Source organism: Ictidomys tridecemlineatus, unplaced genomic scaffold (genome assembly GCF_052094955.1).
Source record: "Ictidomys tridecemlineatus isolate mIctTri1 unplaced genomic scaffold, mIctTri1.hap1 Scaffold_45, whole genome shotgun sequence".
In the NCBI taxonomy this organism is placed as follows: Eukaryota; Metazoa; Chordata; class Mammalia; order Rodentia; family Sciuridae; genus Ictidomys; species Ictidomys tridecemlineatus.
Window position 1 is genome coordinate 1,138,263 of NW_027522913.1, and position 23,464 is coordinate 1,161,726.

At 42.8% G+C, this 23,464-nt stretch overlaps 1 long non-coding RNA gene across 1 annotated transcript; it reads left to right on the forward strand.

The window, feature by feature from the left end:
• The first annotated feature begins 453 nt into the window (after positions 1-453).
• On the forward strand, positions 454-23,076 carry LOC144373632 (uncharacterized). Its single transcript, XR_013433227.1, has 5 exons — positions 454-726; positions 18,866-18,921; positions 20,030-20,245; positions 22,077-22,217; positions 22,886-23,076. It is a non-coding gene; the product is annotated as an uncharacterized LOC144373632 (long non-coding RNA).
• Positions 23,077-23,464: the final 388 nt, after the last annotated feature.

Genomic DNA, 23,464 nt, shown 5'->3' on the forward strand with positions numbered 1-23,464 from the left:
TGCTGCTATGAACATCGATGTAGCTGTATCCCTATAGTACACTCTTTTAAGGTCTTTGGGGAATAGTCTGAGAAGGGGAATAGCTGGGTCAAATGGTGGTTCCATTCTCAGCTTTCCAAGGAATCTCCATACTGCTTTCCAAATTGGCCGCACCAATTTGCAGTCCCACCAGCAATGTACAAGTGTACCCTTTTTCCCACATCCTCACCAGCACGTATTGTTGTTTGACTTCATAAGGGCTGCCATTCTTACTGGAGTGAGATGGTATCTTAGGGTGGTTTTAATTTGCATTTCTCTGACTGCTAGAGATGGTGAGCATTTTTTCATGTACTTGATTGATTGTATGTCCTCCTCTGAGAAGTGTCTGTTCAGGTCCTTGGTCTATTTGTTGATTGGGTTATTTGTTTTCTTGTTGTTTAATTTTTGAGTTCTTTATATACTCTGGATTTTTTTTAGAAATATTTAATTTTTTAGTTGTAGTTGGACACAATACCTTTGTCTCACTTATTTAGTTATTCTTTTTAATGTGGTGCTGAGGATCGAACCCAGGATCCTGCACATTCGAGGCGAGCGCTCTACTGCTAAGCCACAACCCAAGCCCCTTTGCTGTTTTTTTCAAAAGAGAGAGAGAGAGAATTTTAATATTTATTTTTTAGTTTTCAGCAGGCACAACATCTTTGTTTGTATGTGGTGCTGAAGATCGAACCTGGGCCACACGCATGCCAGGTGAGCGCGCTACCGCTTGAGCCACATCCCCAGCCCCCTTTGCTATTTTTAAACAAATAATTTCTTATACTTGTGTGTGTGTGTGTGTGTGTGTGTGTGTGTGTGTGTGTGTGTGTGTGTGTGCCAGGAATGCTTAACCACTGAACAACATTCCCAGCCCATTTAATTTTTATTTTGAGACAGGGTCTCACTAAGTTGCTCAAGGCCTTCATTAAGTTGGTGGGGCTGGCCTCAAACTTGTGATCCTCCTGCCTCAACCTTCCAGGTAGCTGGGATTATAAGTGTACACCACCACTCTCAGCTCTTATACCTTTTTCAAGTCCTTCCTGGTCCAATTACATCCTACTCCCATGAAGAAGAGAAAGTTACTGAGTAGAAACATAGAAGGGGAAAACATTTGAGACTAGTCATTGCTAGAACTTTCAATATATTAACCAAGGGAAATGAGAAGGCCAAAGAAGCAACACAGCAACAGTGACAGGGTCAGTCCATCTGTCAACTCAGATCCACACACACCTCGCTGACCTTGCCTTTCAGGGGTTCCAAGGAGATGCAATGGTTCAAAAGCATATATCTATTCTATTTTTTAAAATGTGCAAACCCAGCCAGTCATGGTCGCACACACTTGTAATCCCAGTGGCTTGGGAGGCTGAGGCCAGGAGGATTACGAGTTCAAAGCCAGTCTCAGCAACTTAGTGAGTCCCTGAGCAACTTAGTGAGAACCTGTCTCTAAATAAGATATTTTAAAAAGAGCTGGGATGTGGCTCAGTGGTTAAGCACCCCTGGATTCCATTACCAGTACCCCTCCCACCCACATCCACTCCCCTAAAAACACTATGCAAACTGTGCGAACCAAGCAATTATTTGTTCTGAAATCTACCTTTGAGAAATTCTTACACTTATGCATGGGGAGGCATTGCTTGCAGCAGCAAAAGATTAAATAACGTAGTTGTTCAACAGTAGGAAACAACTCAAATGTGTTGCTACAGCACACTGTGGAAAACCATTTAACAATTAAAAATGATGAATTGATCTATTAGACCAATATGAAAAGATCCTTGCAGATTTGTTTTGGAGAGAAAAAGGGCAACTTAAAAAATAATATTTGCAGAATTTTTTTTTCTAGTACTGGAGTTCAACCCAGTGGTGCTTTACTACTGAACTACATTCACAGCCCTTTTTGTATTTTTTTTTTTATTTTTTGAGATAGGGTCTTGCTGAGTTGTCAGACTGTCTTTGAACTTGTGATTCTCCTGCCTCAGCCTCTTAAATTGCTGAGATTATAGGCATGTGCCATTGTATCCGGCTAGAGGATTTGTATTATTATTTGTGTATAATTGTCCCCAATATTTTCTTTTAAAAAATCTTCCACCATAAAATGTTATTAATTTAAGCATACAGGATGTGTTTGTTATTTATTCTCCATGCAGTATTTGAAATAAATTTATTTATTAATTCAAAAAATATTTGTTGAGCATATACTACATGACAAACACTGTACTGAAGACTGATAAGTGACATGGATCTAACTGAACAAGACAGGTAGCAACCTGCCCTCCTGGAGCTTAATATTTGTGCAGAATACAATACAAGCAACAAAACAAATGCATTATTACAAATTATGATGCACAATATGAAGAAAACAAACACAGAAACAGGTTGGGGCTGCCTTGGATAAGAGCAGGAGGGTAGAACTATCTGAGGAGGTGGGCTGTGCATGGCCCTAAAGATGGGAAAGACAGCCAGGGGAAGAGCATCTGGACGGAGGCCCCAAAACTGTTAGAACAAGTACTGGCTGTAAATTTTGATAAGTCCATTTAATAAACAAATGAAAATGTGACCCTGGCTGGGGTGGGAGAATCAGTTTCCACACCAGGGGCTCATTACCCCTACCCACGGCAGATGGGAAACCCCACAAGATTATGACCTCTGTCCTGGGACGTGCTTAGTATCTGCATTGGGCCAGACAGGATGAGAGACCCTGCCAAAGGAACCAGGGGCTCCCTAGTAGGCAGAGAAGACTCTGCTGTGCCTATACAAGATGCCACCCCAACACGCCTCACTCCAGCCTTCCTTGTCACCCAACCCAAGCCCCTTTCAGGGGTAAAGGACAATGGCAGAATGTGGGCTTCCCTCTGCCAATGTACCTGGCCAGGGAGGAAGGGGATGGCTGGAGGTGGGAATACAGACTTGGTGAGGTTCCCAGTCCAGTACAGATGGCATGTCCCATTTTCCCATCTAACTTCACTTAAAGAACACAGATTCAAGATGGTGACAACAGTGCATTACACCCAGGCACATGGCTCCTTCCGGGAGCTGGGTCCCAGGTGACTGCACTGTCTCAGGCTCCTCAGGCGAGCCCTGCTCAGAACTGACAGGAAGCAAGCCTCTTACAGTGAGCAGAGACAGGGTCTGAGATGGGGCAGGGGCCAGAAAATGGGTCACTGAAAAGACTTTTAGTTCAGGGAAGCCACCAAAGAGAAGAAGGAGAGACATGACTACTGATGGCAGGGGAAAAATAGAGACTCAAACTCTGGCAGAGGCCACAGAAGAGAGACAGATGGATGTGAGACATTGTTTTGGAAATAAGGAGGAAGAAGTGGGAGGTGAGGAGGTCAGGAGGTATGAATCCTGAGAGAGGGAAGGTTGAACTAGGCAGGTGTTGAAGTCACAGGGAAGGAAGACACACACTGTGGGCTGGAGGAAGTGAGGGAAGCTCCAGAAGCCCATCTCAGAGCTGCCTCTCAGCTGGTGTCCTGCCATTGATTCTGCAAACTGTCCTTCTTGGTCACATTGTTTTTGTGTCCTGTGAAGCAGGCAGAGGGAGCTGAGCATCTCTCTGTTGCCCTAGCAAGTCATATCTCACAAGCCCAATCTTACCCAGCAGATAGTAGCCCAGAGGTTCAAGTTGCAGCCTGCGAAGGTTGCACAAATCTGCCAGTCCTTCCTCCTATGGCCCTATCTCTTAAAACTGCGTCAGAGTGGGACAGACGTGAGCCCACAGAAGAGAGTGAGGACCAAGGATGGACAGGAGGGGGAGCAAGTGGGTATGGATGAGAAATCAACCTGCACCTTGGTTACCTTGAGGGCTAAGCCTATCCTTCCTGTTGCCCAAACCCCTCCCCCTTCTTAGTTCTGAGGACTATAGGAGGAGAGTGCATGCACTGTTCTAAGTAAAGAGCTACAGTGTGTTTCCATCTGCATTCAAATACCAATTGAGCAGAACTTCAAGGCCTTCTTTCTGTAAACCATTAAACCAATAAGAAATTTCTAACCAGGGTAGAATCACAGAGAAGTAAGAGGGTAGGGAGACAGGAGGATGAAGGAAGAGGGGGAGGTTGGTGGTAGAGCTCTGGTAAGAGCGGCTGCCAGCTGTCCAGGCTCCTGGCAGGCTCCTGGCTGGGATCAGTGGCCATGGAGAAGCATTCTTACAGGCTTCGCTAATGCACACACAGAAGGGGAGGAAGTGAAGTCCTGATTTGATCTAACCATGGGGCCCTCTCTAATCACTATTAAAAGCAGTCATTTCCACCCTCCCTGGTGGCACTGGAGTGCTGGAAAAGATTAACGGGAAGAAATTCAACTAAAACCAATTCTTCAACCTATTCATTTAGAATAGCCAAAGAGAAAAAAGCCTGCAAAAGAACAAAAACTCTTGCCTTTATTTTTCTTCAAATTATTGAATCATTCTCTTTGTTCCCAGTGTTTTCTAAGAGTAATGTCTGACTCTGGGCCTACGATAAAAAATTCTCTAGACATTTGATGGAGGACAATCAGCCTGATAGGACCCAGCTTTTCTCACAGTGCCTGTGGGAAGTTGATAAGAATGCCAAGAAAAAATAAGTTTGGGAAGCACTGGGTTAGAAGGAATAAAACAGATTTCTTTACTATAAAGCTTTAAACATTTTCATATGCAATGGGACTCTTCAGAAGGGTGTGGAACCTTGGGTTGATTTCCTACTTGACAACATTCTTCACTGAACTTCTTTGCCCAAAGAAGAAACAAACTCAGAAGAGCTGTTCCTTCTGTGATTTCCTCTTATGGCATCCTGAAACAAAGAAGAGTATGATTCATTGGATGGTCCCCAATTCACTGGGCCATAGCAGATCCTCTGGAATAAGTTTCCATGGTATGCTTCTGGAAGGCCTACAGAGGAAGGGGTGGGGAGGTGGCAATCAGAAAGTGCAAGGTTCTACTTCAGGTTCTAAAAGCTACATGAGCTTCTGGGTCTCATTTTCAACTCTGAAGAAGATATGTTCACTAGTACAATGTAAGTCAAGTTTCTAGGGGCTGGAATATAGCTCAGTAGTAGAGCACTCACCCAGCGAGCAGGAGGCCCTGAGTTTAATCTTTAGAAATGCTTTTAAAAAATAAAAAGTCAAACATCTAATACTATTGCATAGCACATGTGATACATGGCCCCTATATGTCATAAACAGTCATATTTTTAAAATGAGGAAGGGAAATATTCCACTATCAAAATCTAGATTATGACAAAGAGTTCTCACCTCATACCCAATAATAGAACCCTCTCGCCTCCATTCAGCCTAAAAAATAAATAAATATACCATAAATGTCCTAGGTGAGCACAGTCACGCCAGGGCCCACAGCCTCGGTTCCTCACTCTTCTTCTAAAGCAACCCAGGACTCAGCTGGGAGCTCCTTGGATGGCCAGTGTCCCCCTGAAGGAGTTAATGGCTCCAGGGAACACTTCAATGAGAACTTCCACATGTGCCAGACACCCAGCCTGCCCCAGACTGGTGATCTCCAGTCTCCATGCTTAGGTAGATGCCAAGAGCATTGAGCTCCTTCTTGCCCAGAGCCCTGGCTGAGACTCAGAGCAGCTGGTAGACAGCTGACCTAGGGCTTCTCTCTCTTATCCACTGAGGCTTTTTTTTTTTTTTTGGTATAGATGCCCTACATCTTAGAAAAGGAATCCAGAACTTTCCCTGGAAATATTTCTACCAAGACAGGGAGGGGCTCAGAACCCACTGAAACTATAAGGTGCTGCTGACCTCACTCCTCCTGCCAGCAGAAAGAGACTAGGCCATTCTGGCTGTTTTCTCAGAAGAAAGGCTGAGAGGGCTGAAAGAGAACCAGAGTAGGCAGGGGGACCCAGCTAGATGACGCACCTCCTGTGGGCTGAGCACCAGCAGAGAGTGGGTAGGAGACAGGCATGGGACCACAGGAAGTAGAGAGGATATTTTCTTGACTTGGGGGCTGCCTAGGGATAAAATATCCCTTGGGCCACTTTAAACCTGACAGTTCTCTGGAACTGAACTATGAAAGTCCTAACTTTTGAGATGTTGCAATTACGGTGGTCACAATTCCTGGTATTGGTTTGGAAGAATGATTACTTGATGAGTGTGTCTGGAATGGCTTCCTGTAGGAGTGGCTCTTGAACCACGTTGTATGTCTGTGCTTCTTATTTGCTGATGTGCACAGGAAGCACTGACAGCCTGCTTCAGCAGGGCTGGGGAAGGGCCTGTGATTCTGCATTTGAAACAAGCTCCCAGGTAATGCTGATACCTTGTATCAGCTATAAAAGATATAGCTAAGAGTTGCCCCATGGACAGGGGGTCAATCAGGAGGACATTCCTGACACAAGGCAAAAAGAGCAAAGGGGAAAATGAGATGTACCTTAGAGAGCAAGGTGTGTGGGGAAAGAGTAGAGGAGGCAGGGAAGATGAGGAGGACCTTGCCTGACAGGGGACAAGGGACACATGAGAAGGGCAGGGAGAGTGAACCACCAAGTTTAACTTTATCCTGTGGATCACAGCTATTCTCCGGGTGCATGTCCAGGCTCTATCAGAATCCTTGGGCACCAATTAAAGGCATGCTTCTGTTGGTCCTCACCCAGCAGAATATCAGATTTATTGGATACGGAAAGGGATTCAGAAATCTGCATTTTTTAAAACAATATTTTTTCTTTTTAAAAGACAAGTTCTTACTGTGTTACCCAGGCTGGCCTCAAACTCCTGGGCTCAAGCAATCCTTCTGCCTCAGCCTTCCGAGTAGCTGGGACTAGAGGCATGTGCTACCAAAACCAGCAGAATCTGCATTTAAAAAACAATAATCTCTATTGATTTTATTTTTTTTATTTTAGAATTGGGCAACACTTTATTCCATGAAAAAGAATAAAGTACAAGAAATCTGTACTTTTAAGAAGCTCTCTACGTGATTCGCATGCAGTTTGGTAACCAGTGGTGGGAATTAACATATTTCAGACAGGGGAAAGACCAAGGTTAGATTAGCATATTGACAGATCCCCTGGAAAGCAGAGGAGGGTAGAAGGTTGGTGGAGGGGACAATGTGGCTATGTAGACCAGAGAAACTAAGGACTTGGACCAGAATTCTGGCAATAGGAATGAAGAGGAGAGTAACCCAAAAAATATCCACCAATGATTCATCCTCTCATTGCTCACTGGTGAACTGCCAGTCAGGGGTATGTGAGGGCAAGAGAGGTGATGAGTGCAATTTTAGATCTGCCAAGTTTGGTGGACATCCAGGTAGGGAAGACCATTGGGCAAATGGCTATGAGAATCTGAAGATCAGAGGCAATGACCAGCTCTGGCTCTGGATTTTAGAGCCTGTGACCTAAAGTATCACATTAAACTTTGCGTTGCCAGCAGTAAGCATTTCAGATTTTCCCAGAAACCATTCCTAGGGGAAAATGGCGATTAGAGTCCTCCTTCTGCCAGGAGTAAATACTGTTACCAGCAGTGATGTTGATTGTCCCAAGTACAGAGGGCAGATGCTTCCTGGAGAAGCTTGAGCAATGGGGAACTTACATAAGTTCTCCCCTGGAGACTTGCAGGCCTCTAAGGTGGTGAGGGTAGCCTCCCAGTATCAGCTGAAAAGAACAGAGGACCTCATAACAGGATCTACAAATATCTCTTTCTGCTATGATTTGATCTTGTAATGTACATTTTCAGACTCCAAGAGCAAACTATGGCAAACATGCTAGTGTCAGCTTCTGGAACACTCCACCAGGTTCCAGTGACTGTCCCTACCCAGTTAACTGGAAAAGACAAACAAGGACTTGGACATCTATGCTGCCGTGCTGCATAACCATCTAAATAAACAAGGCTTAGTGGAAGAGCTGACACTGTTATATTTTAAAGGAGTAATAGAAGTTGGGTATGTGAAATAATGGAATGAGGGAGAAGGATTCTAGGTAGAAGAAACAGCCCATGCCAGGCACAGGCTGATGGGATCAGGGAACGGAAAAATTAGGCATGGCTGGAGCAAAGGGCAGATGGGGGACAAGAACAGGAAATAGATCTAACACATGGGAAGGCAGGGCCTGTCATGAAGGGCTCCCTGATATGCAAAGACAATGAATTTAAAATTATCTAGAAAACTCTAAAATGCCAGTTTAAGGAGGGGCACTAGCTCTGAGGTCTGAGTTTGGGTGAGGAATGTGCAGGAGTTTTGATCGTCCAGGCATGAAGGAGACTGAACCAAGACAAAACAGGCTCAGTCCTCAGGACTGCCTGCTGGTCCATTTCCCAAATTTATCTCTGCTTTTCCTCCTCCTGGCAGCCAGCACCCAGAGCAAGCCACCATGTCCTCTGTCCTGGGCTCCTGCTGCCACCCCCTGACAGGTCTTGCTATTTCCATACTTTTCTTCACAGCCTGTTGTCTATGAGGCAGCCAGAGGGACCTTTTAATAATGTAAGTTGTACTGTGTCCCTTGTCTGCTTGAAACCCTTCAGTGGCTTTCATGAGCTGGGCTGGGAGTATGGTCCAATCTTCTTCCCCTAGTTCACTTGATATGGCCCCTCCTGCCTGTCTACCCTCTTCCTAACCCTCCTGCTCTGTCTTTGTCTAAACCCCTAACATACACTCATTTCTAGTTCTTAAACATGCTCAGCTCATCCCCCTTTTAGAGCTTTTACTAGATCTTCCTCCTGCCTAGACCTTACACAGCTGGACATTTCTTGCCTTTTAGGATATTTAAATATCATTTTCTCAGAGAGATTTTCCCTGACAACTCCCTCAATCTATAGGTCATTTTCTGTCAAGTCATCCTGTTTCAATTCTCTGAGCAGCTCTTATTACCTAGTATTTTCCCGTTTTGTATATTTAATGTCTCTCTCCTCTTAAGGAGATAATCTTCAAAATGGCCACCCTTACCTTCTCCTCTCACTGTACATTTACGTTACTCTACTTGTCAAGAAGCGAGGCTTATTTCTTCTTCCGCTGAATCTGGACTGGACTTACTATTTCTTATTACTTGCTCTGAATGACAGAATGAGGCAGAAAGGATGCTGGGTCTAACTTTTACCTGGCCTGTTCACTTTCGATTTTACTCTTGGAAACTAGCTACCATGTAACGAGTCTGACTACTTTAAGACCGCCATGTTGTAAGAAATTGCAGGCTTTCCATGGAGTCAGAGAGGACATGTTTAAGAGCATATAAAAGAGACATGAGTGATGGACCCATCAGCCCACACCAGCTATCCACTGCCTGTAGATGAGTGAATGACCCCAGATGATGCCAATGACACAGTTCAGCAGAAGAGTTGCCTAACCTGGTCCTGACCCAATTCTGGAAGAGATTTTTGAAGCTTAATAAATTCTTATTATTTAAAGACACTATGTTTTGGAGAGGTTCATTACACAGCAATAGGTCACTGCAACCTCCTCCCAATACAGTGAAGGTTTATGTGCGGTGCCAGGCACTGCTGGGCACACGTGTGGAGTCAATAGATATTTGTTGAATATGATTTTGTTGTTGTTGTTTTTGTTTTTTTTGGTTTGTCTTGGGAATGAAATCCAGGGCCTCACACTTGCTAGGCAAGTGCTCTGTCACTAAGCTACACTCCTGGCTCTGAATGTGTGAATTCAGGGAAAATGGATTTGTCCATTGTCCATGGGTCTTTATAAACAAAAATGCTAAATGTCTTACAGTATTAATGCCAGAAACCAAGGAACTGAAGGGAATTGAAGTTAGGAAATGGGATTTGAGGCCAGGCACAATGGCCCACACCTACAATCCCAGAGACTCAGGAGACTGAGGCAGGATGATCACAAGTTCAAGGGTAGTCTCAGAAATTTAGCAAAACCCTGCCTAGAAAAAATAAATAAATAAAAGGAGCTAGGGATATAACTCAGTGGTATAAATGCCCTGGGTTGAATCCCCTATACCAAAAGAAGAAAGAAAAGAAAAGGAGAGGGTGTGGTTTGGAGCTTAACATTTCAGTTCTGAGTTTTGAGAATGCATAAGACATAGTCATAGCTGAAGTGGTGGAGAGACGGAGGTCACTGAAGTTGAGGAGGTAAACAAATTTGAGGTTAGGATACTGGCTGAGACAAAAAAAATATTCAGCTTATCCAGGAAGATGGCAGGACTGGTGCTGGGGAGAGGTACTGGAAGGTTCTACCTGAGAGCCATGAGAGGGCATAGGACAGGTGGAATCCATGGAATTATCAAGCTTCAAAAAGGCAAAAAGGATACAGTGAAGGATCTGTGGGAGCAGATAGAACAGGAAACTCAGGGGGAAAGAGGACAACCCAGCACCATCCTCAGCAATGGCTATCAGGTCACCTTCAGGGGCAGATGAATGAGGTGGGGCTTTCACAGCATTGCAGCCAAGCACAGATTAGGCTCCATTCTGGGCAGATGAGAAGCATACTCAGATGACATCACCAGGAAGATTAACTGGCCTCTGATTTTGGCTGGCCCCGAAGGGTAAAACAAAACAAAACAAAAAAATGGTTTTCTTGTCAGCATATCCAGAAGATAGATAATGTTTGCTGTTGGCAGTGGAATCAGCAAACTGAGACCTTGGCTCAAGAGTCCAAATGAAACTATGGTGAAAGGATGCAGGCAGGGCTGTGGGTAGGCCCAAGTCAGTAAGCCCCCAACTGGCCTGCAGATGGTAGACGCTGAGCAGAGAGGGAGGAGCAGCAGGCTGAGTCCTGGGGTGAGAAAGAATGGGGCTCACCTGGACTGCTGTGTACCCCTAAACTTGTCCTCACAGGAAGGGTTGGCATGGCTGGTCAGAGTTAGCTATCTGGAACCAGTGCTCGGTCTGGAAAGGCAAGATGGTCTGAGTTGATTCTCTTCAAATCCTATGAAAAAATAAACTTAATAATGATCCTTTCATATTATAAAAAGTAGACACATTTAATGTTAAAAACTGTTTTCAAATCCCCAAAGCAGAAAGGCCTTCCCCTTCTGTCTCCCTCTACACACATAAAAAATGAGCATGGATAAGAAATAATCCTTAACATACTATTAAATTCTCATTTTAATAACCCAGTCACAGCTTTTAGGCTATTCTATTTCCTGCCTTGATATTCCAGTCCGAAGAAACCAAGCAGAGAACGGTGACAGAACTAGAACTAAAAAATGGACTCCTTCAAGTCCTTGCAGTATATCATTCAAACTGAAAGGCATTTATTAAGCTCCAACCCATTAGTCAGGTCTCTCTCAGTTTCAAGTGAGTGAAACCAACATAAGCTGGCTTAGGCCAAGTAGGAAATTTATTGGTTCATATTTTAAAAGAACAAGAAGAGGAATGAAAGAAAGAACAGAAACAAATAGAAGATCAGCTCAATCAGATGTTGGCAGGAATCTCATCTCATCATTTCAGCCCTGCTTTTTCAGTATCAGTTTTTTTTCAGTTTCCCAACTGATGACCAAGTTAACAGCACAAGAAAAAAGTACCTCCTTTTTGAAGCAAAATTCTGAGGCATATTCTCATTGGTTATGCTTGAGTCGCATGCCCATCCTTGAACCAATCATGGCCAGGAGGATGCAGTTCTCTCATTGACCAGGCCAGATCACACATCCACACCTGGAATAGTGAGGTGATGTTAGTCCCATTCAAGCTACATACATAGTTGGGTCCTCAAATAAAAGTTGCAGTTACCAGATGGAAGGGCATGGCATGCAGTGTAATTTCAAATAGGTGGCTAGACACAGCAGACTTCATGGACCTGCAACCATGGACCATGGGCCAGACTCATGGCCTGGCTCTTAGAAAGGATTAATGCAGCTCTGTTTTGAAATTCTTAATACTTCTTAATAATTTAATATTTTTTAAAACTTTTTTTAGTTGTAGGTGGATACAATACTTTTATTTTTTATTTTTATATGTGGTGCTGAGGTTCAAATCCAGTGCCTCAAGCACAGTAGGTGTGTGCTGTACCGCTGAGCCACAACCCCAGTCCTAATAATTTAAGTTTGTGAATTTTAAAGAATTTTTAAGCTTCAAAATTATTAGAATAATAATTAGAAGTAGGAGCCTTGCGTTTTCATTTTTCAGTGGGCCCTACAAATTAGGTAGCTGATCTTGTGGTTACACTACTGTGTGCCTGGGAAGAATTCAAGAAACCCATGAAACAGTCCCCTCAGGGAGAAGAAACAAAGGACACTTTTGGGGAAAAGAACAAGTGATTTGTGCTGACTTAGGCCTGTAAGGAAGGAAAATGTACTCATTCATTCATTCTTTCTTTCGTTTATTCATTTAAAACTTTATTAAGGGGCTGGGCAACTACTATTGCCAGGGTATAGAGGAAAAAAATGACTGTCACAGTCCTAAGGAAGCCCCTGCTCTGCTGGAGTGGGGGAAGGATCACAAGCACAGCAGAGTAAGGGTTGGGATGTAAAGAAACACCCATAGCTGTGGAGTGCAGGGCAGATATTGTGAGCAGTCCAGCCTGGAGATGGGATCCAGCCTGGAGGTGGGTATATGCTGTTGTCCTAAGAGTCAGGCATGTGATTGATTGGTCAATAGAAGCCAATAGTTGCAAAGCCTGGTAAGCTTTTCCACCTGTAGAGATAGTTTCACAGTGCAGAAAAAATCATGCCAGGTACTTCAGGCAGAAGCTTGTGTCTGAGCCATGATATAGACTGAATGAAACTTCTCAGGGTGTCAGCCCTAGCCACAAACTTAAACACTAGATAACCTTGGACATGAATATACCTGCAATACAGTGCCCTATTTAAGTGTCAAGAAAGGAGAAGTATCCCAGTGGCTCAGGAGGCTGAGGCAGAAGGATCACAAGTTCAAAACCAGTCTCAGCAACTTAGCGAGGCCCTAATCATCTTAGTAAGACCCTGTCTCTAAATAGAATATAAAAAAGTAACAGGAAGAGAGAGTCTCCAGAATGGGAGAAAATCTTTACTACATGTACCTGAGATAGAGCATTAATCTCCAGGATATGTAAAGAACTCAAAAAAACTTAATAATAATAATAATAATAATAATACAAATAACCCCAATCAATAAATGGGCTAAGAACTGAACAGACACTTCACAGAAGAAGAAATACAATTGATCAACAAATACATGGAAAAATGTTCAACCTCTTTAGCAATTAGAGAAATGAAAATCAAAACAGAAAGCAGTATGGAGATTCCTCAAAAAACTTGGAATGGAATCACCATTTGACCCAGCTATCTCACCTCTCAGTTTATACTCAAAGGACTTAAAATCATCATATTACAGTGATGCAGCCACATCAATGTTTATCGCAGTTCAACTCACAATAGCTAAACTATGGAACCAACCTAGGTGCCCTTCAACAGATGAATGGATAAAAAAAATGTGGTATATACAATGGAATATTACTCAGCCTTAAAGAAGAATGAAATTCTGGTATTTTCTGGTAAATGAATGGAGCTGGAGAATATCATGCTCAGTGAAATAAGCCAATCCCAAAAAACCAAAGGCTGAATGTTTTCTCTGATATACGGATGCTGATTCACAATGGGGCAGGGAGCTAGGGAAGAATAGAATTACTTTAGATTAGGTAGAGGGGAATGAAGGGAGGGGAAGGGGTATAGGGGTAGGAAAGATAATAGAATGAATCAGTAAACATTATTACTCTCTCTATATAACTGTATAACCAGTGGGATTCTACGAATAAAAAAAATATTATTAAAAAAAAAGAGGCCAAGGATGTGGCACAGTGGTTAACTCCTGGGTTCAATCCTTGTAACCAAAAAAAATAAAATAAAATAAGAAAGGGGAAGTAGCATCAAATCAATTGGGAGAAATTTACTTCTGATCCCTGGACTTTTCATTTATATGAACCATTTTCATGTTGTTTTCACAGTAGAATCATTTGTCCCCACACACTTTGTTTGTTTATAATGGGAGTTTGGGCAACAAATAACTCACACCCAGCGGTGTGGTTTTTTCCCCTAGTGTAATTGCAATTATTTTTTTCTTCATAGTTTCATCATGGGCTTAGCTTTTCATAAACTCAAATGGTTGCAATTAACTATAATCACTGCTTTCTTTTTTACTTGTACATGGACACAGTACAATTATTTATTTATTTTTATGTGGTACTTTACCTGGGTACTGATGGAACCCAGGGCCTCACTTGTGCCAGGTGAGCGCTCTACCACTGAGCCCCAACCCCAACTCTCTGCTTTCTTTTTGATACTCAAAAAAGGTAAGATAGGTCACTGCCCTCAGGAAACTTCAATTCTTTTTGGATAAACAAGATCTAACATATATGAGAAACACAGTGAGCAGAGCGATGCAGAACGTGTAACAGGCTATTCTGATCCCTATAGCCATGGGTGACAGGTAGCACTCTCTTCCCCCCACATGATTCTTTGCATGCACTGATTTTCATGGGAGATAAGAAATCTCCTCTGGAGTGAAAGCTTGAATTCAATCTACAGTTGGACTCGGATACTACAAGCATGTCTGAATGGGAAGGGCACAATTCACTGTGCAAAGCTGGGGAGGAAGAGTCAGCACGGATAGTCTCTACACAAGGTGTGGGTAGACTGGTCCCAGAAAACTTTATATGTATTTTTTTTTTTTGGCTGGGTCTGAAGGGCAGGTAGGACCTGAGTCATGGAGAGGAATGGAGAAAGAATAACCAAGTTTTTCTTGTAGGCTCTCTCCAGAGTCCTGGGGCAAGGCCAGGCTTGGTTTTTCATTTGTTCCAGAGAAGCCTCTTAGCAAAAGAGGTCGACCACATGCAGGACCTTGTGTTAAAAACAAGTTCTTCCTTCCCTGCATTTCTTCATTTTTATTTGCTGAAAAGACAGCAAGTTAAATTAAAATGGCACCATCACACTATACACAAAATTTATATGTGACCGGGCACAGTGGCACATGCCTTTCATCCCTCTGGAGGCTGAGGCAGGAGGATAACAGTTTTGAAGCCAGCCTCAACAATTTAGCTAGACTGTCTCAAAATAAAAAGAGCTGGGGATGTAGTTCAGTAGGCACTCCTGGGTCCAATCCCAGTACAAAAACAACAACAACAACAACACACACACACACACACACACAAACTTATACATAGTTGGTGTTAATATATGGTCTTCTCACAGAACACAAAATAACTTTCCTCAAAATGTAACCTCAGTGGCTTGTTTCCCCCCAACACACATGAGGGTGTGCTGAGGAGAGCAGGGAGTGGATTTGGCAGGGAAAAAATGGAGTTTCAATTTAATTTTGGCATGACCATGTATTTGGAAGGTCAAAATAACTGGCAACGCTACATTTGTTAAAAGTTCACTTGGAGAGATGCCACGCGAAGCTTTGATCTTGTGGGTCAGAGCACTGAGGTTCCAGGGCTCTCAAGTTTGTGGTGAGGTTGCTGGATTTCTGAATAAAAAGCTACAGTTAGAATGTAATTTCCTGCCCTGACTCTGTGGTACAGCCGTGGTCTGCGTCACTCAGCTCTTGCAGAGTGGGAGGGGTCTTGTGGCACAGTTTTCCAAAATTACCCAAATTAAGACCCCAAGAGAAGAGACTTGTTAAGCCCAGCAACTCTGAGAAAATTCTGAAAAACACTATAGTGAAAAGCACTTCCTTTCTTAAAGCCAGAGCGCTTGTCCCTGGTGCCGAGCTTTCAGCTGTGTGAAGGGCTGGAGAGCTACTCTTAATGGTGAGAATTTAACCGTATGGGTGGTGGAATTGGAGCCCAGAAGACCAGCAAGGGACCTGGGATTCCACTTAACACTCAGGAAGAGAAAGTCCAGCCTTCAAGTTCAAAGAAGACCCATCCCTTTGCAGCAGGCTACTTATAAAACCATTTTTAACTGAAGATATACATGCTCATTATAGAAAACATGTAAAACTGCAAGACACAGGGCTACATGCCTTTAATCCCAGCTACTCAGGAGGCTGAGGCAGGAGGATCACAAGTTTGAGACATTGTCAAGAAAGGAAGAAAGGGAGGGAAGGATGGAGGGAAGGAAGGAAGAGGAAGGAAGGACAGACTCATCAGAATGTAGCTCAGTTGGAGAGCACTTGCCTAGCATGTGCAAGGTTCCTGGGTTCAATCCCCATCAATGCAAAAAGAAAAGAAAGAAAGAAAAAGCATAAAACTGCAGAATAGAAATACTTTTTTACAAAGCCACCTGTAATCCTATTAATAGAAATAATCCCTGTTTCTGGTATAGATGGAGACTTTTTCTATTTATACATTGACATACATAAATAAATACAGATTCATACTCTCTAAGCTGTTTTGATACTTGCCCTTTTTCAAGTAATGCTATAGCATGACATGTCAATAAATACATTATATTAAGTGTGATATTAAGTATCTGAATAATATTCCTGTACAGGGCTGTATTATTTATTTAATTAATCTTCTATGATTGGAAATTCATGTTGTTGGATTTTTATTTATTTATTTATTTATTTACTTTTGCTGTTATAATCAATACAGTAATGAGTACCCTTAATTATTTTCTTAGAGTATGTTTCAAAGAATGTTTATTGCTAGGGCAAAACTTATGACATTTGTAAGAATTGTGATACTACACCATTCAGGATAGTCTAAATGTTATAATAAAAACCTCCAGACCTCAGTGGTTTAACATAATAAAGACTTATTTCTCTATTATAGCTCAAATGAAGGTCACCTGGTTGGGAGGGGAGAGTGCTCTGCACATCTCTCTGGAACCAGGGATTGGTCATAGAATGGCTTCCCATTTGCCAAAGCCCTGGAATGCTCCACTGGATCATCTGATTTCAGCTGTTATGTAAAGGGAGAAAGAGTGTGAAGATTCTAAGCTGGTTTTAAAGCCAGGCCTGGAAGTGACTCACATCACTTCTCTGCCCACTTTCCAACTGTCTGGAACTCAGTAACATGACCACTGCTAACCTTAAGGGAGGCTGGGAAATGTAGTCTTTTTTGTGTATGCACAAGAAGGGTTTGGTGAACACAGAGCCAGCATTGTCCATTGTCTGCTTCAAACATAAGCAAGTCCCAACCAGCAAAGTGTTTCCAATTTACATTCCTACCAGCAGGGTATGAGAACTCCTATTTCCCTACACTCTCAATAGTTAAGAGGATGAGAAGAGTGTGTGTGTGTGTGTGTGTGTGTGTGTGTGTGTGCGCGCGCGCGCGCGCGCACGCGCATGCTTTCCACAGATTTGCACATAACATTGTTACTTCAAGTGGACACAGCATCTGCTTCTGTCTGTAGTTAATCTTACTGGAAAGTCAGGCTCTAATTCCTGATTGCTTTCAGAACAGCCACACCTTTCAACTGTCTCCCAACCTAGCCTGAGTTTCTGCACCTTTCTCTGCCTATTCTTTCCTCTCTCTTCCTTTCTCACTTATCCCCCAACCCCACTAAAACAAAGGTGTTATATATAGGTGTCTGCAAAATGGGTCAGGGTTACAGGGATCTTACCCAAACCCACTGCCCCAAACCTATCCCCAAATACAAGGCTTACTTAGAGGCCCAAGGAGATTAGAGCTCTGCATTTTCTATGCCATCTCAGGTATAGAAAATACCTGACATTTACGTAAAACAAAAGTTCAAGAACAGAATTTGGAGGCTGCCTTGGGCACATAGGAATTTGTTAAGCAGAAGTGAGGTCACAGTTGCTGCAAGCATCATGCTTCAGAACACTTTCTGTTCTGCAAATAGTTTTTCATTTTTACTATTTTCTCCTCACCATAACCAGATCTTAACTTGTTTTAAGAGGTTGAATCCAAAGCCCAGCAATTTACTCTGGGGAACCCGAATAAGAGGCTTGGAGCCCAGGCTATAGCAATTCTGAAAGTTCACTCGGTGCCCATGATTGACACCATAGCAATTAAGAAGGTCCTAGAAGTTTGTGCCAAGTGGGCATAGGGACTATTTCCTGAGTAAGGATATTGCTATTTTCTCTCTCATTTGTCCAATAATAATGCTTCAGGTTGATTTTCTAGACTTGACTACAAAGAGGAGGAGGAAGATGATAATGAAACAAACCTATGTGAATTTGGCAGTAAGCCATCTGCAGGTTGTTTATTGTGGCTCCCACCATGCTAGGTTCATGGAGAAGACAAACAGGAGCTTTGCTTTCTAGGAGACTAAAGTCTAAATGGAAAGGTCAAACTAAACTCATGAAGCAGGTAGGCAACTGATTTGCCTCTAAACAGAGTGGTTTTATTCAGGATTTGCTGATTATATATACAGAGAGATCTCTCAAATTATCTAGGATAGTATGGATTTATTCTAAGAGTCCACATGGCTGGTCCTAGAATTGAGACTGCTCTGGAGCCTGATGAGTCCTCTCCATCTCTCTTCTGGAAGGCCTAGCTCCTCCCTCATGGTGTCTCTGCCCTCTTTCTCTTTGTGCACCTGTTTCCTGCTCTTCTTACTAATGATGCTTCCTCTGCTCACTCAACTTCTGTTCTTTCCTAACCCCAACTTGCATGTTACTTCCACCTGCTAAGATTTTGACTCCACATTTAGGCATCCTTTCAACCTCAACTACCACCCCACAATGTAAGTTCTTTCTGTATTTGGTAGTTGTTACTTCCAGGAGAGCTTCTGATTGACCCAGCTCCTATGCCTCTGTGAACCTATATTGGCTGACCTTAGGTCATTTGCCCATCCCAGTAGTCTAGTCGGGTATGGCCAGGAGTAGTTGATCACAAGTCACGTAAAGGACTACAAGCCAGTAGACCCCTTTACAATTCCTGTGTAAGGTTATTTAATTATAGTCAACCAATGGTCACAAAAAAAAAAAGAAATCCCTGTGAACTGGAGAAAGTGGACTTCATAATCATAAGATGATTGGGGTTTTATCATATGGTGTTTAAGTCACAGCAGAGAAGAGGAAGCTGAAATCCTGGAATCAGTATGATGGTAAATTATTTTAGTGTTCACAATGATTTGCTTCCCTTTCTTGTGGACAGATTCTAGACATCGATGCCCAGACGACATCAGAGGATGAAGCTTTTGTCAATGAAATGTAAGAGGATCATATATCAATTTTATGCAAACACTTTGATAACTTTCGCATAGTTCAACAAGTACTCATTTCTCTCTGCCATGAGAACATCAATGTCCCAAATAGGGACCATTTCATCAGCTTGGGTCCCAGAATGAAAACAACCTGGAGCAGAGCCAGAGCCTGTCCATGAAGGATATGTCATGAAAATAAGTAAACTTTCTCTGTGCATTAAGCCACTAAGGTTTAGGGGTCATTTGTTACTGTTGCATAACTTACCTTATCCTAACTGATAAAAAGATCAAGTTATATTTTTTTAGAATATCAGATAAATTGGAGACAAGGATGGAAGTTAAGAAGTAATGAACAAATAGTAATGAATATAGATGTCAAGGAGAAAGGACTGGAAGCAGAGCAGCAAGACAAGATATGGAAAGAATGAGACTTCAAGAGTCATTTTGAAGAAAGCTATACCAGATTTTGGTAACAGGTTGTGAATATTTTTTTAGACTGTTTCAACAGAATACTATAGACTGAGTCCCTTAAACATGACACTTATTTCCTGACAGTTCTAGAGACTAAAAGTCCAAAATCAAGGTACCAGCAGAGCTGGTTTCTTTTGAGTCTTCTCTTCTGGCTTGTATATGGTCACCTTCTCTGTGTCTCATCAGAGTCAGTTCTCTGATGTTGCTTCCTCTTTTTATAAGGTTACCAGTATTACATATTAGGGCTCCACCTACATGACCTCACTTAGCCTAATTACTCATTTAAGGCCCTGTCTCCAAATACAACTGTCAAAGGGGGCATTAGGGTTTCAACATAAGAATTCTAGGGCAGAGGATACAATTTAGTCCATAGCAAATTGGAATAAGAAATGAAAGATAAAGCATAACAAATGTTCCTTATTTAATAGCTTGTCATCATTGGGAGTTGGAATCATTTTGAGAGAAAGATTTACTTCTCCACAAATTGAATCTAAGGTGCTGCAGCTAGTGATTTCCTAAAGGTCCTTGGAACTGGGCGCAGGGCCAGGGAAGGAGATTTGAGAGTCATCAGCAGGGGGCCAGGGGTTTGGTCAGTGAGTTTATGAAAACTGTCTTTTGGTTTGTTTTAAAACACAAACAAATAGGTTGTGACAAATGGAATACAGAAACTACATTTGAGGAGAGAAGGCCAGGGAGAGGACCAGCAGGCAGCACTGATGGATGAAAAGAAGAGGAAGGAATAAAACAAAGAGCTCCCGGTAGCATTGCTTCACTGTGTGGGACAAGTTTGTCTGCCCACCTGAGCTTTGGGCTTCTCTGATGGAGCAGGAACAGCAGGCAGCCACCCTGGGTTTCCCAAGGTATGAGACTCATTGGCAAGTCCCCTTCAGCTGATCTTGGATGTTTGGGTTATTAAAGTAGCAGATCAGGCATTATAAAATGCAATCGAGAGGTTATTTTTCAGGGTTCAAACCTTATTCACACACATCCTTCCATTAAAATTTGACAAAAACAAAACAACCCTCCCCCCATGAGATAGGTGTTATCTCCCTTGTAAAGAGGTTGAAACAACTGCTCAGAGATCCTAAGGAAGTTTCTGGAGGTGGACAGCAGTAGGCCTCTGAGGCAGGACTCAGCCCTCATAAACATACCTTGTCACTCTGTAGTTCCACCTGCACCTTCCCTCTGAGAAATCCTCCCTTTGAAGACTCATCAGAGTATGGCTCCAGCACACTTCTCTTGCTTGGAGAGGTCTGCTGACACTCTCTGACATTTCCATAAAAATCTCTCTTTTTCTGAAACGGTCTTCCCAGAACCCTCAGATTCCAAAAGAACACATGCGGAAGTTCCCATGGTGAGGTTATCATGGTAGTAAGAGCGTGTGCATAATTTTATTGAATGCTCCTTAAGAGCAGTTGCTGCTGTGTGAGAAACACAATTGCACCCATTGTTACTGTTGGTGGAAATTGACTTCTGGCTCCATTTTCTTCTGCAGCTTGGTCTCCTTTAGGAGACAAAAAAAAAACAAAACAGCTGGAGAGATGAGGTGGTTGGCTCACACACAATAGACCCTGAAAGTGCCTCTAGTCCTTCTCCAGCTATACTAAATTAACTTGGCATCCATCTTTACAGTGGGACTCTGTGGCATTACAGAGCATCATCAACCCGCTGTTGGTCTCAACTTGACCTGAGAGACCCCATCAGTCCCACCTCTCTGCTTGTCTGTCCCCAGTGTGTTCAACTGAAATCCTTCTGGAAAGGAAGGCTGTATTCTTGTTGGATCTTTAACATAAGAAGCCAGGAAGTTTCCCAGAGGCTCTGAATCTATACTTCAAGTCAAGAGGGGAGAAAAAAAAGTATTAACCTAATTTAGCTGTATTTTAGGACACAAATACTGGGACCCTAAAAGCCCAAATTATGCTTCTGACTATAGGTTTTCTGGAGAAAACAAGACAGCTCAACCTAGGCACATGTGCAAGAAGGGCACAGTCTGTTCCTTAAGAACCCGGTAGCTCCGGACCCTTCAATGAGCAAGTCTGTCAGAAAAAGCACATGTGACCATATTCTGTGAGACGTATACATTTGTAGGATGCTTTTGGCTCAGGAACTTTGCAAAGAGTTTTCTGTCTTGGAGGCATTGGGATGGTAGATAGGGCAGGACCAAAGGTGTGGGGAGAGGGGACCATTGAGTGCAGACCCTGCCTTTCTCCAGCCTCCAAAACACCTCATGTGGAAACACCATCCCCTACTTCAAAGCCAGAGTTATGGAAAGCCACTCCACAGTCACTCACAAGGGACTCCATTTCTAAAGCATTATAAGGCTTATATATTATGCATTTCATTTGATTAACATTGATACTGGACACAGGCTCACAACTTCTGTAAAGGAAGCTGGAATATTTTACCAGTATACCAACTGGAATTCTTTCCCACAGGCCCAGGAAGATATCTTAGTCCTCTGCAAATGAGCATCTCTCCAGGCCTAGAGAAAGCCTGCTCTATTCTTATTGGCCACAGTTTTATCCCTTATAGTGGGGTACAGGACAAAGTCTTTCTGGCTGGCTATGGTGGAAACAGGGACTTTCTTTCTTTTTCTATAAAAAATAAAAAGCCAAAGGGGAAAAACACTAATTTTTTTTCTCTGTTGCTATATAACAAATTACTCTTTTAAAAAAAAATTCTCTTTTTTAGGTAACATAGATTGAACCCAGGGGCACTTAACCACTGAGCCACATCCCCAGTCCTTCCCGAGTGTCTCTGCTGTCTTCAGAACATGGCAGTGAGATTCCTCCAGAGTGATCTGGGAGCAAGAAGAGACACACATGGTCTTCTGTATCCTAATATCAGGATTCCATTCTATCACTCTGCTGTGTGCTATTGGTCACATAGACAAACCCTAGTGAAATGAGGGAGGGGACTATGCAAAGGTGTGAATACAGAGAGGCAGAAATTTGGGGGGTCACCTTGGAGGCTGGCTACCATACCCCATTTTGAAAAGGATAGAAGAGAGAGAAGGTCATGTGCTCAAGAGAATAATGCTTTAAAAAGCTGGTTCATGAATAGCTCTTTTGTTGTCCTTCAGGAATCATTTTCGGGCTTCATCTCTGAGCATGGCCTGTACCATCAGATATTCAGATTAGCATGATCTCAAAGTTCTTTATGGTCCACAGTATTGCCAATTAGAAGTTGGTGAGGAAAGGAGATAGAAAGCATGGAGTAGGGAGAGGAAAGAACCTGGGCCTCATGAAGCAGCCCCAAAGCCTGAGCCTATAACCCCGAGTTTGCTCTCAAGGCCCCAGACACAGTATGTTGTATAGCCCTGGGTTCAGGCTGGATATAAATCCTGCCATTTGCTGAAGTAGGAAATGGAAATGGGAAGCTTTGATTTAATAGCTATTGCCCTATTTTCCTGAGCCTGAGACAGGGCTTCCTTGTGTATGGAGCTGGTACCAGTCTGTGTATAAATTGATGATGTTTCCTTACTATCTAAATGTTTTCAGAGTGCAGTACAGCTGAGACCAGAGATGATACTCGTGTTGAAAATAAGGACCTGGGTCCCTGTTCCCATGGTGTTAAAGACTAAACACCTGAGAAACTTCAAGGCAAAACCAAAACCTTTTATTTAAATAAAAACTTTTATTTAAATAAAATACATACAAGAGGAAGTGAGGGGAAAGGGGAAAATAATACAAGGGGAAGAAATAAATTACAGTAGAGGGGGTAGAGAGAGAAGAGGGGAGGGGAGGGGAGGGGAGTGGGGATAGTAGAGGATAGGAAAGGCAGCAGATTACAACAGACACTAGTATGGCAATATGTAAATAAGTGGAAGTGTAACTGATGTGATTCTGCAATCTGTATACTGGGTAAAAATGGGAGTTCATAACCCACTTGAATCAAAGTGTGAAATATGATATGTCAAGAACTATGTAATGTTTTGAACAACCAACAATAAAAAAATGATAGAATATGGCAGGATGGGGGTGGCGGGAAGTGGGGTGGGGGGAGGGGTTGGGGTGTTGGGGGGTGTCAGGGGTAGGGGGGTATCAGGGATGGGGGAGACAGGACTCCTCTCAGAGGAA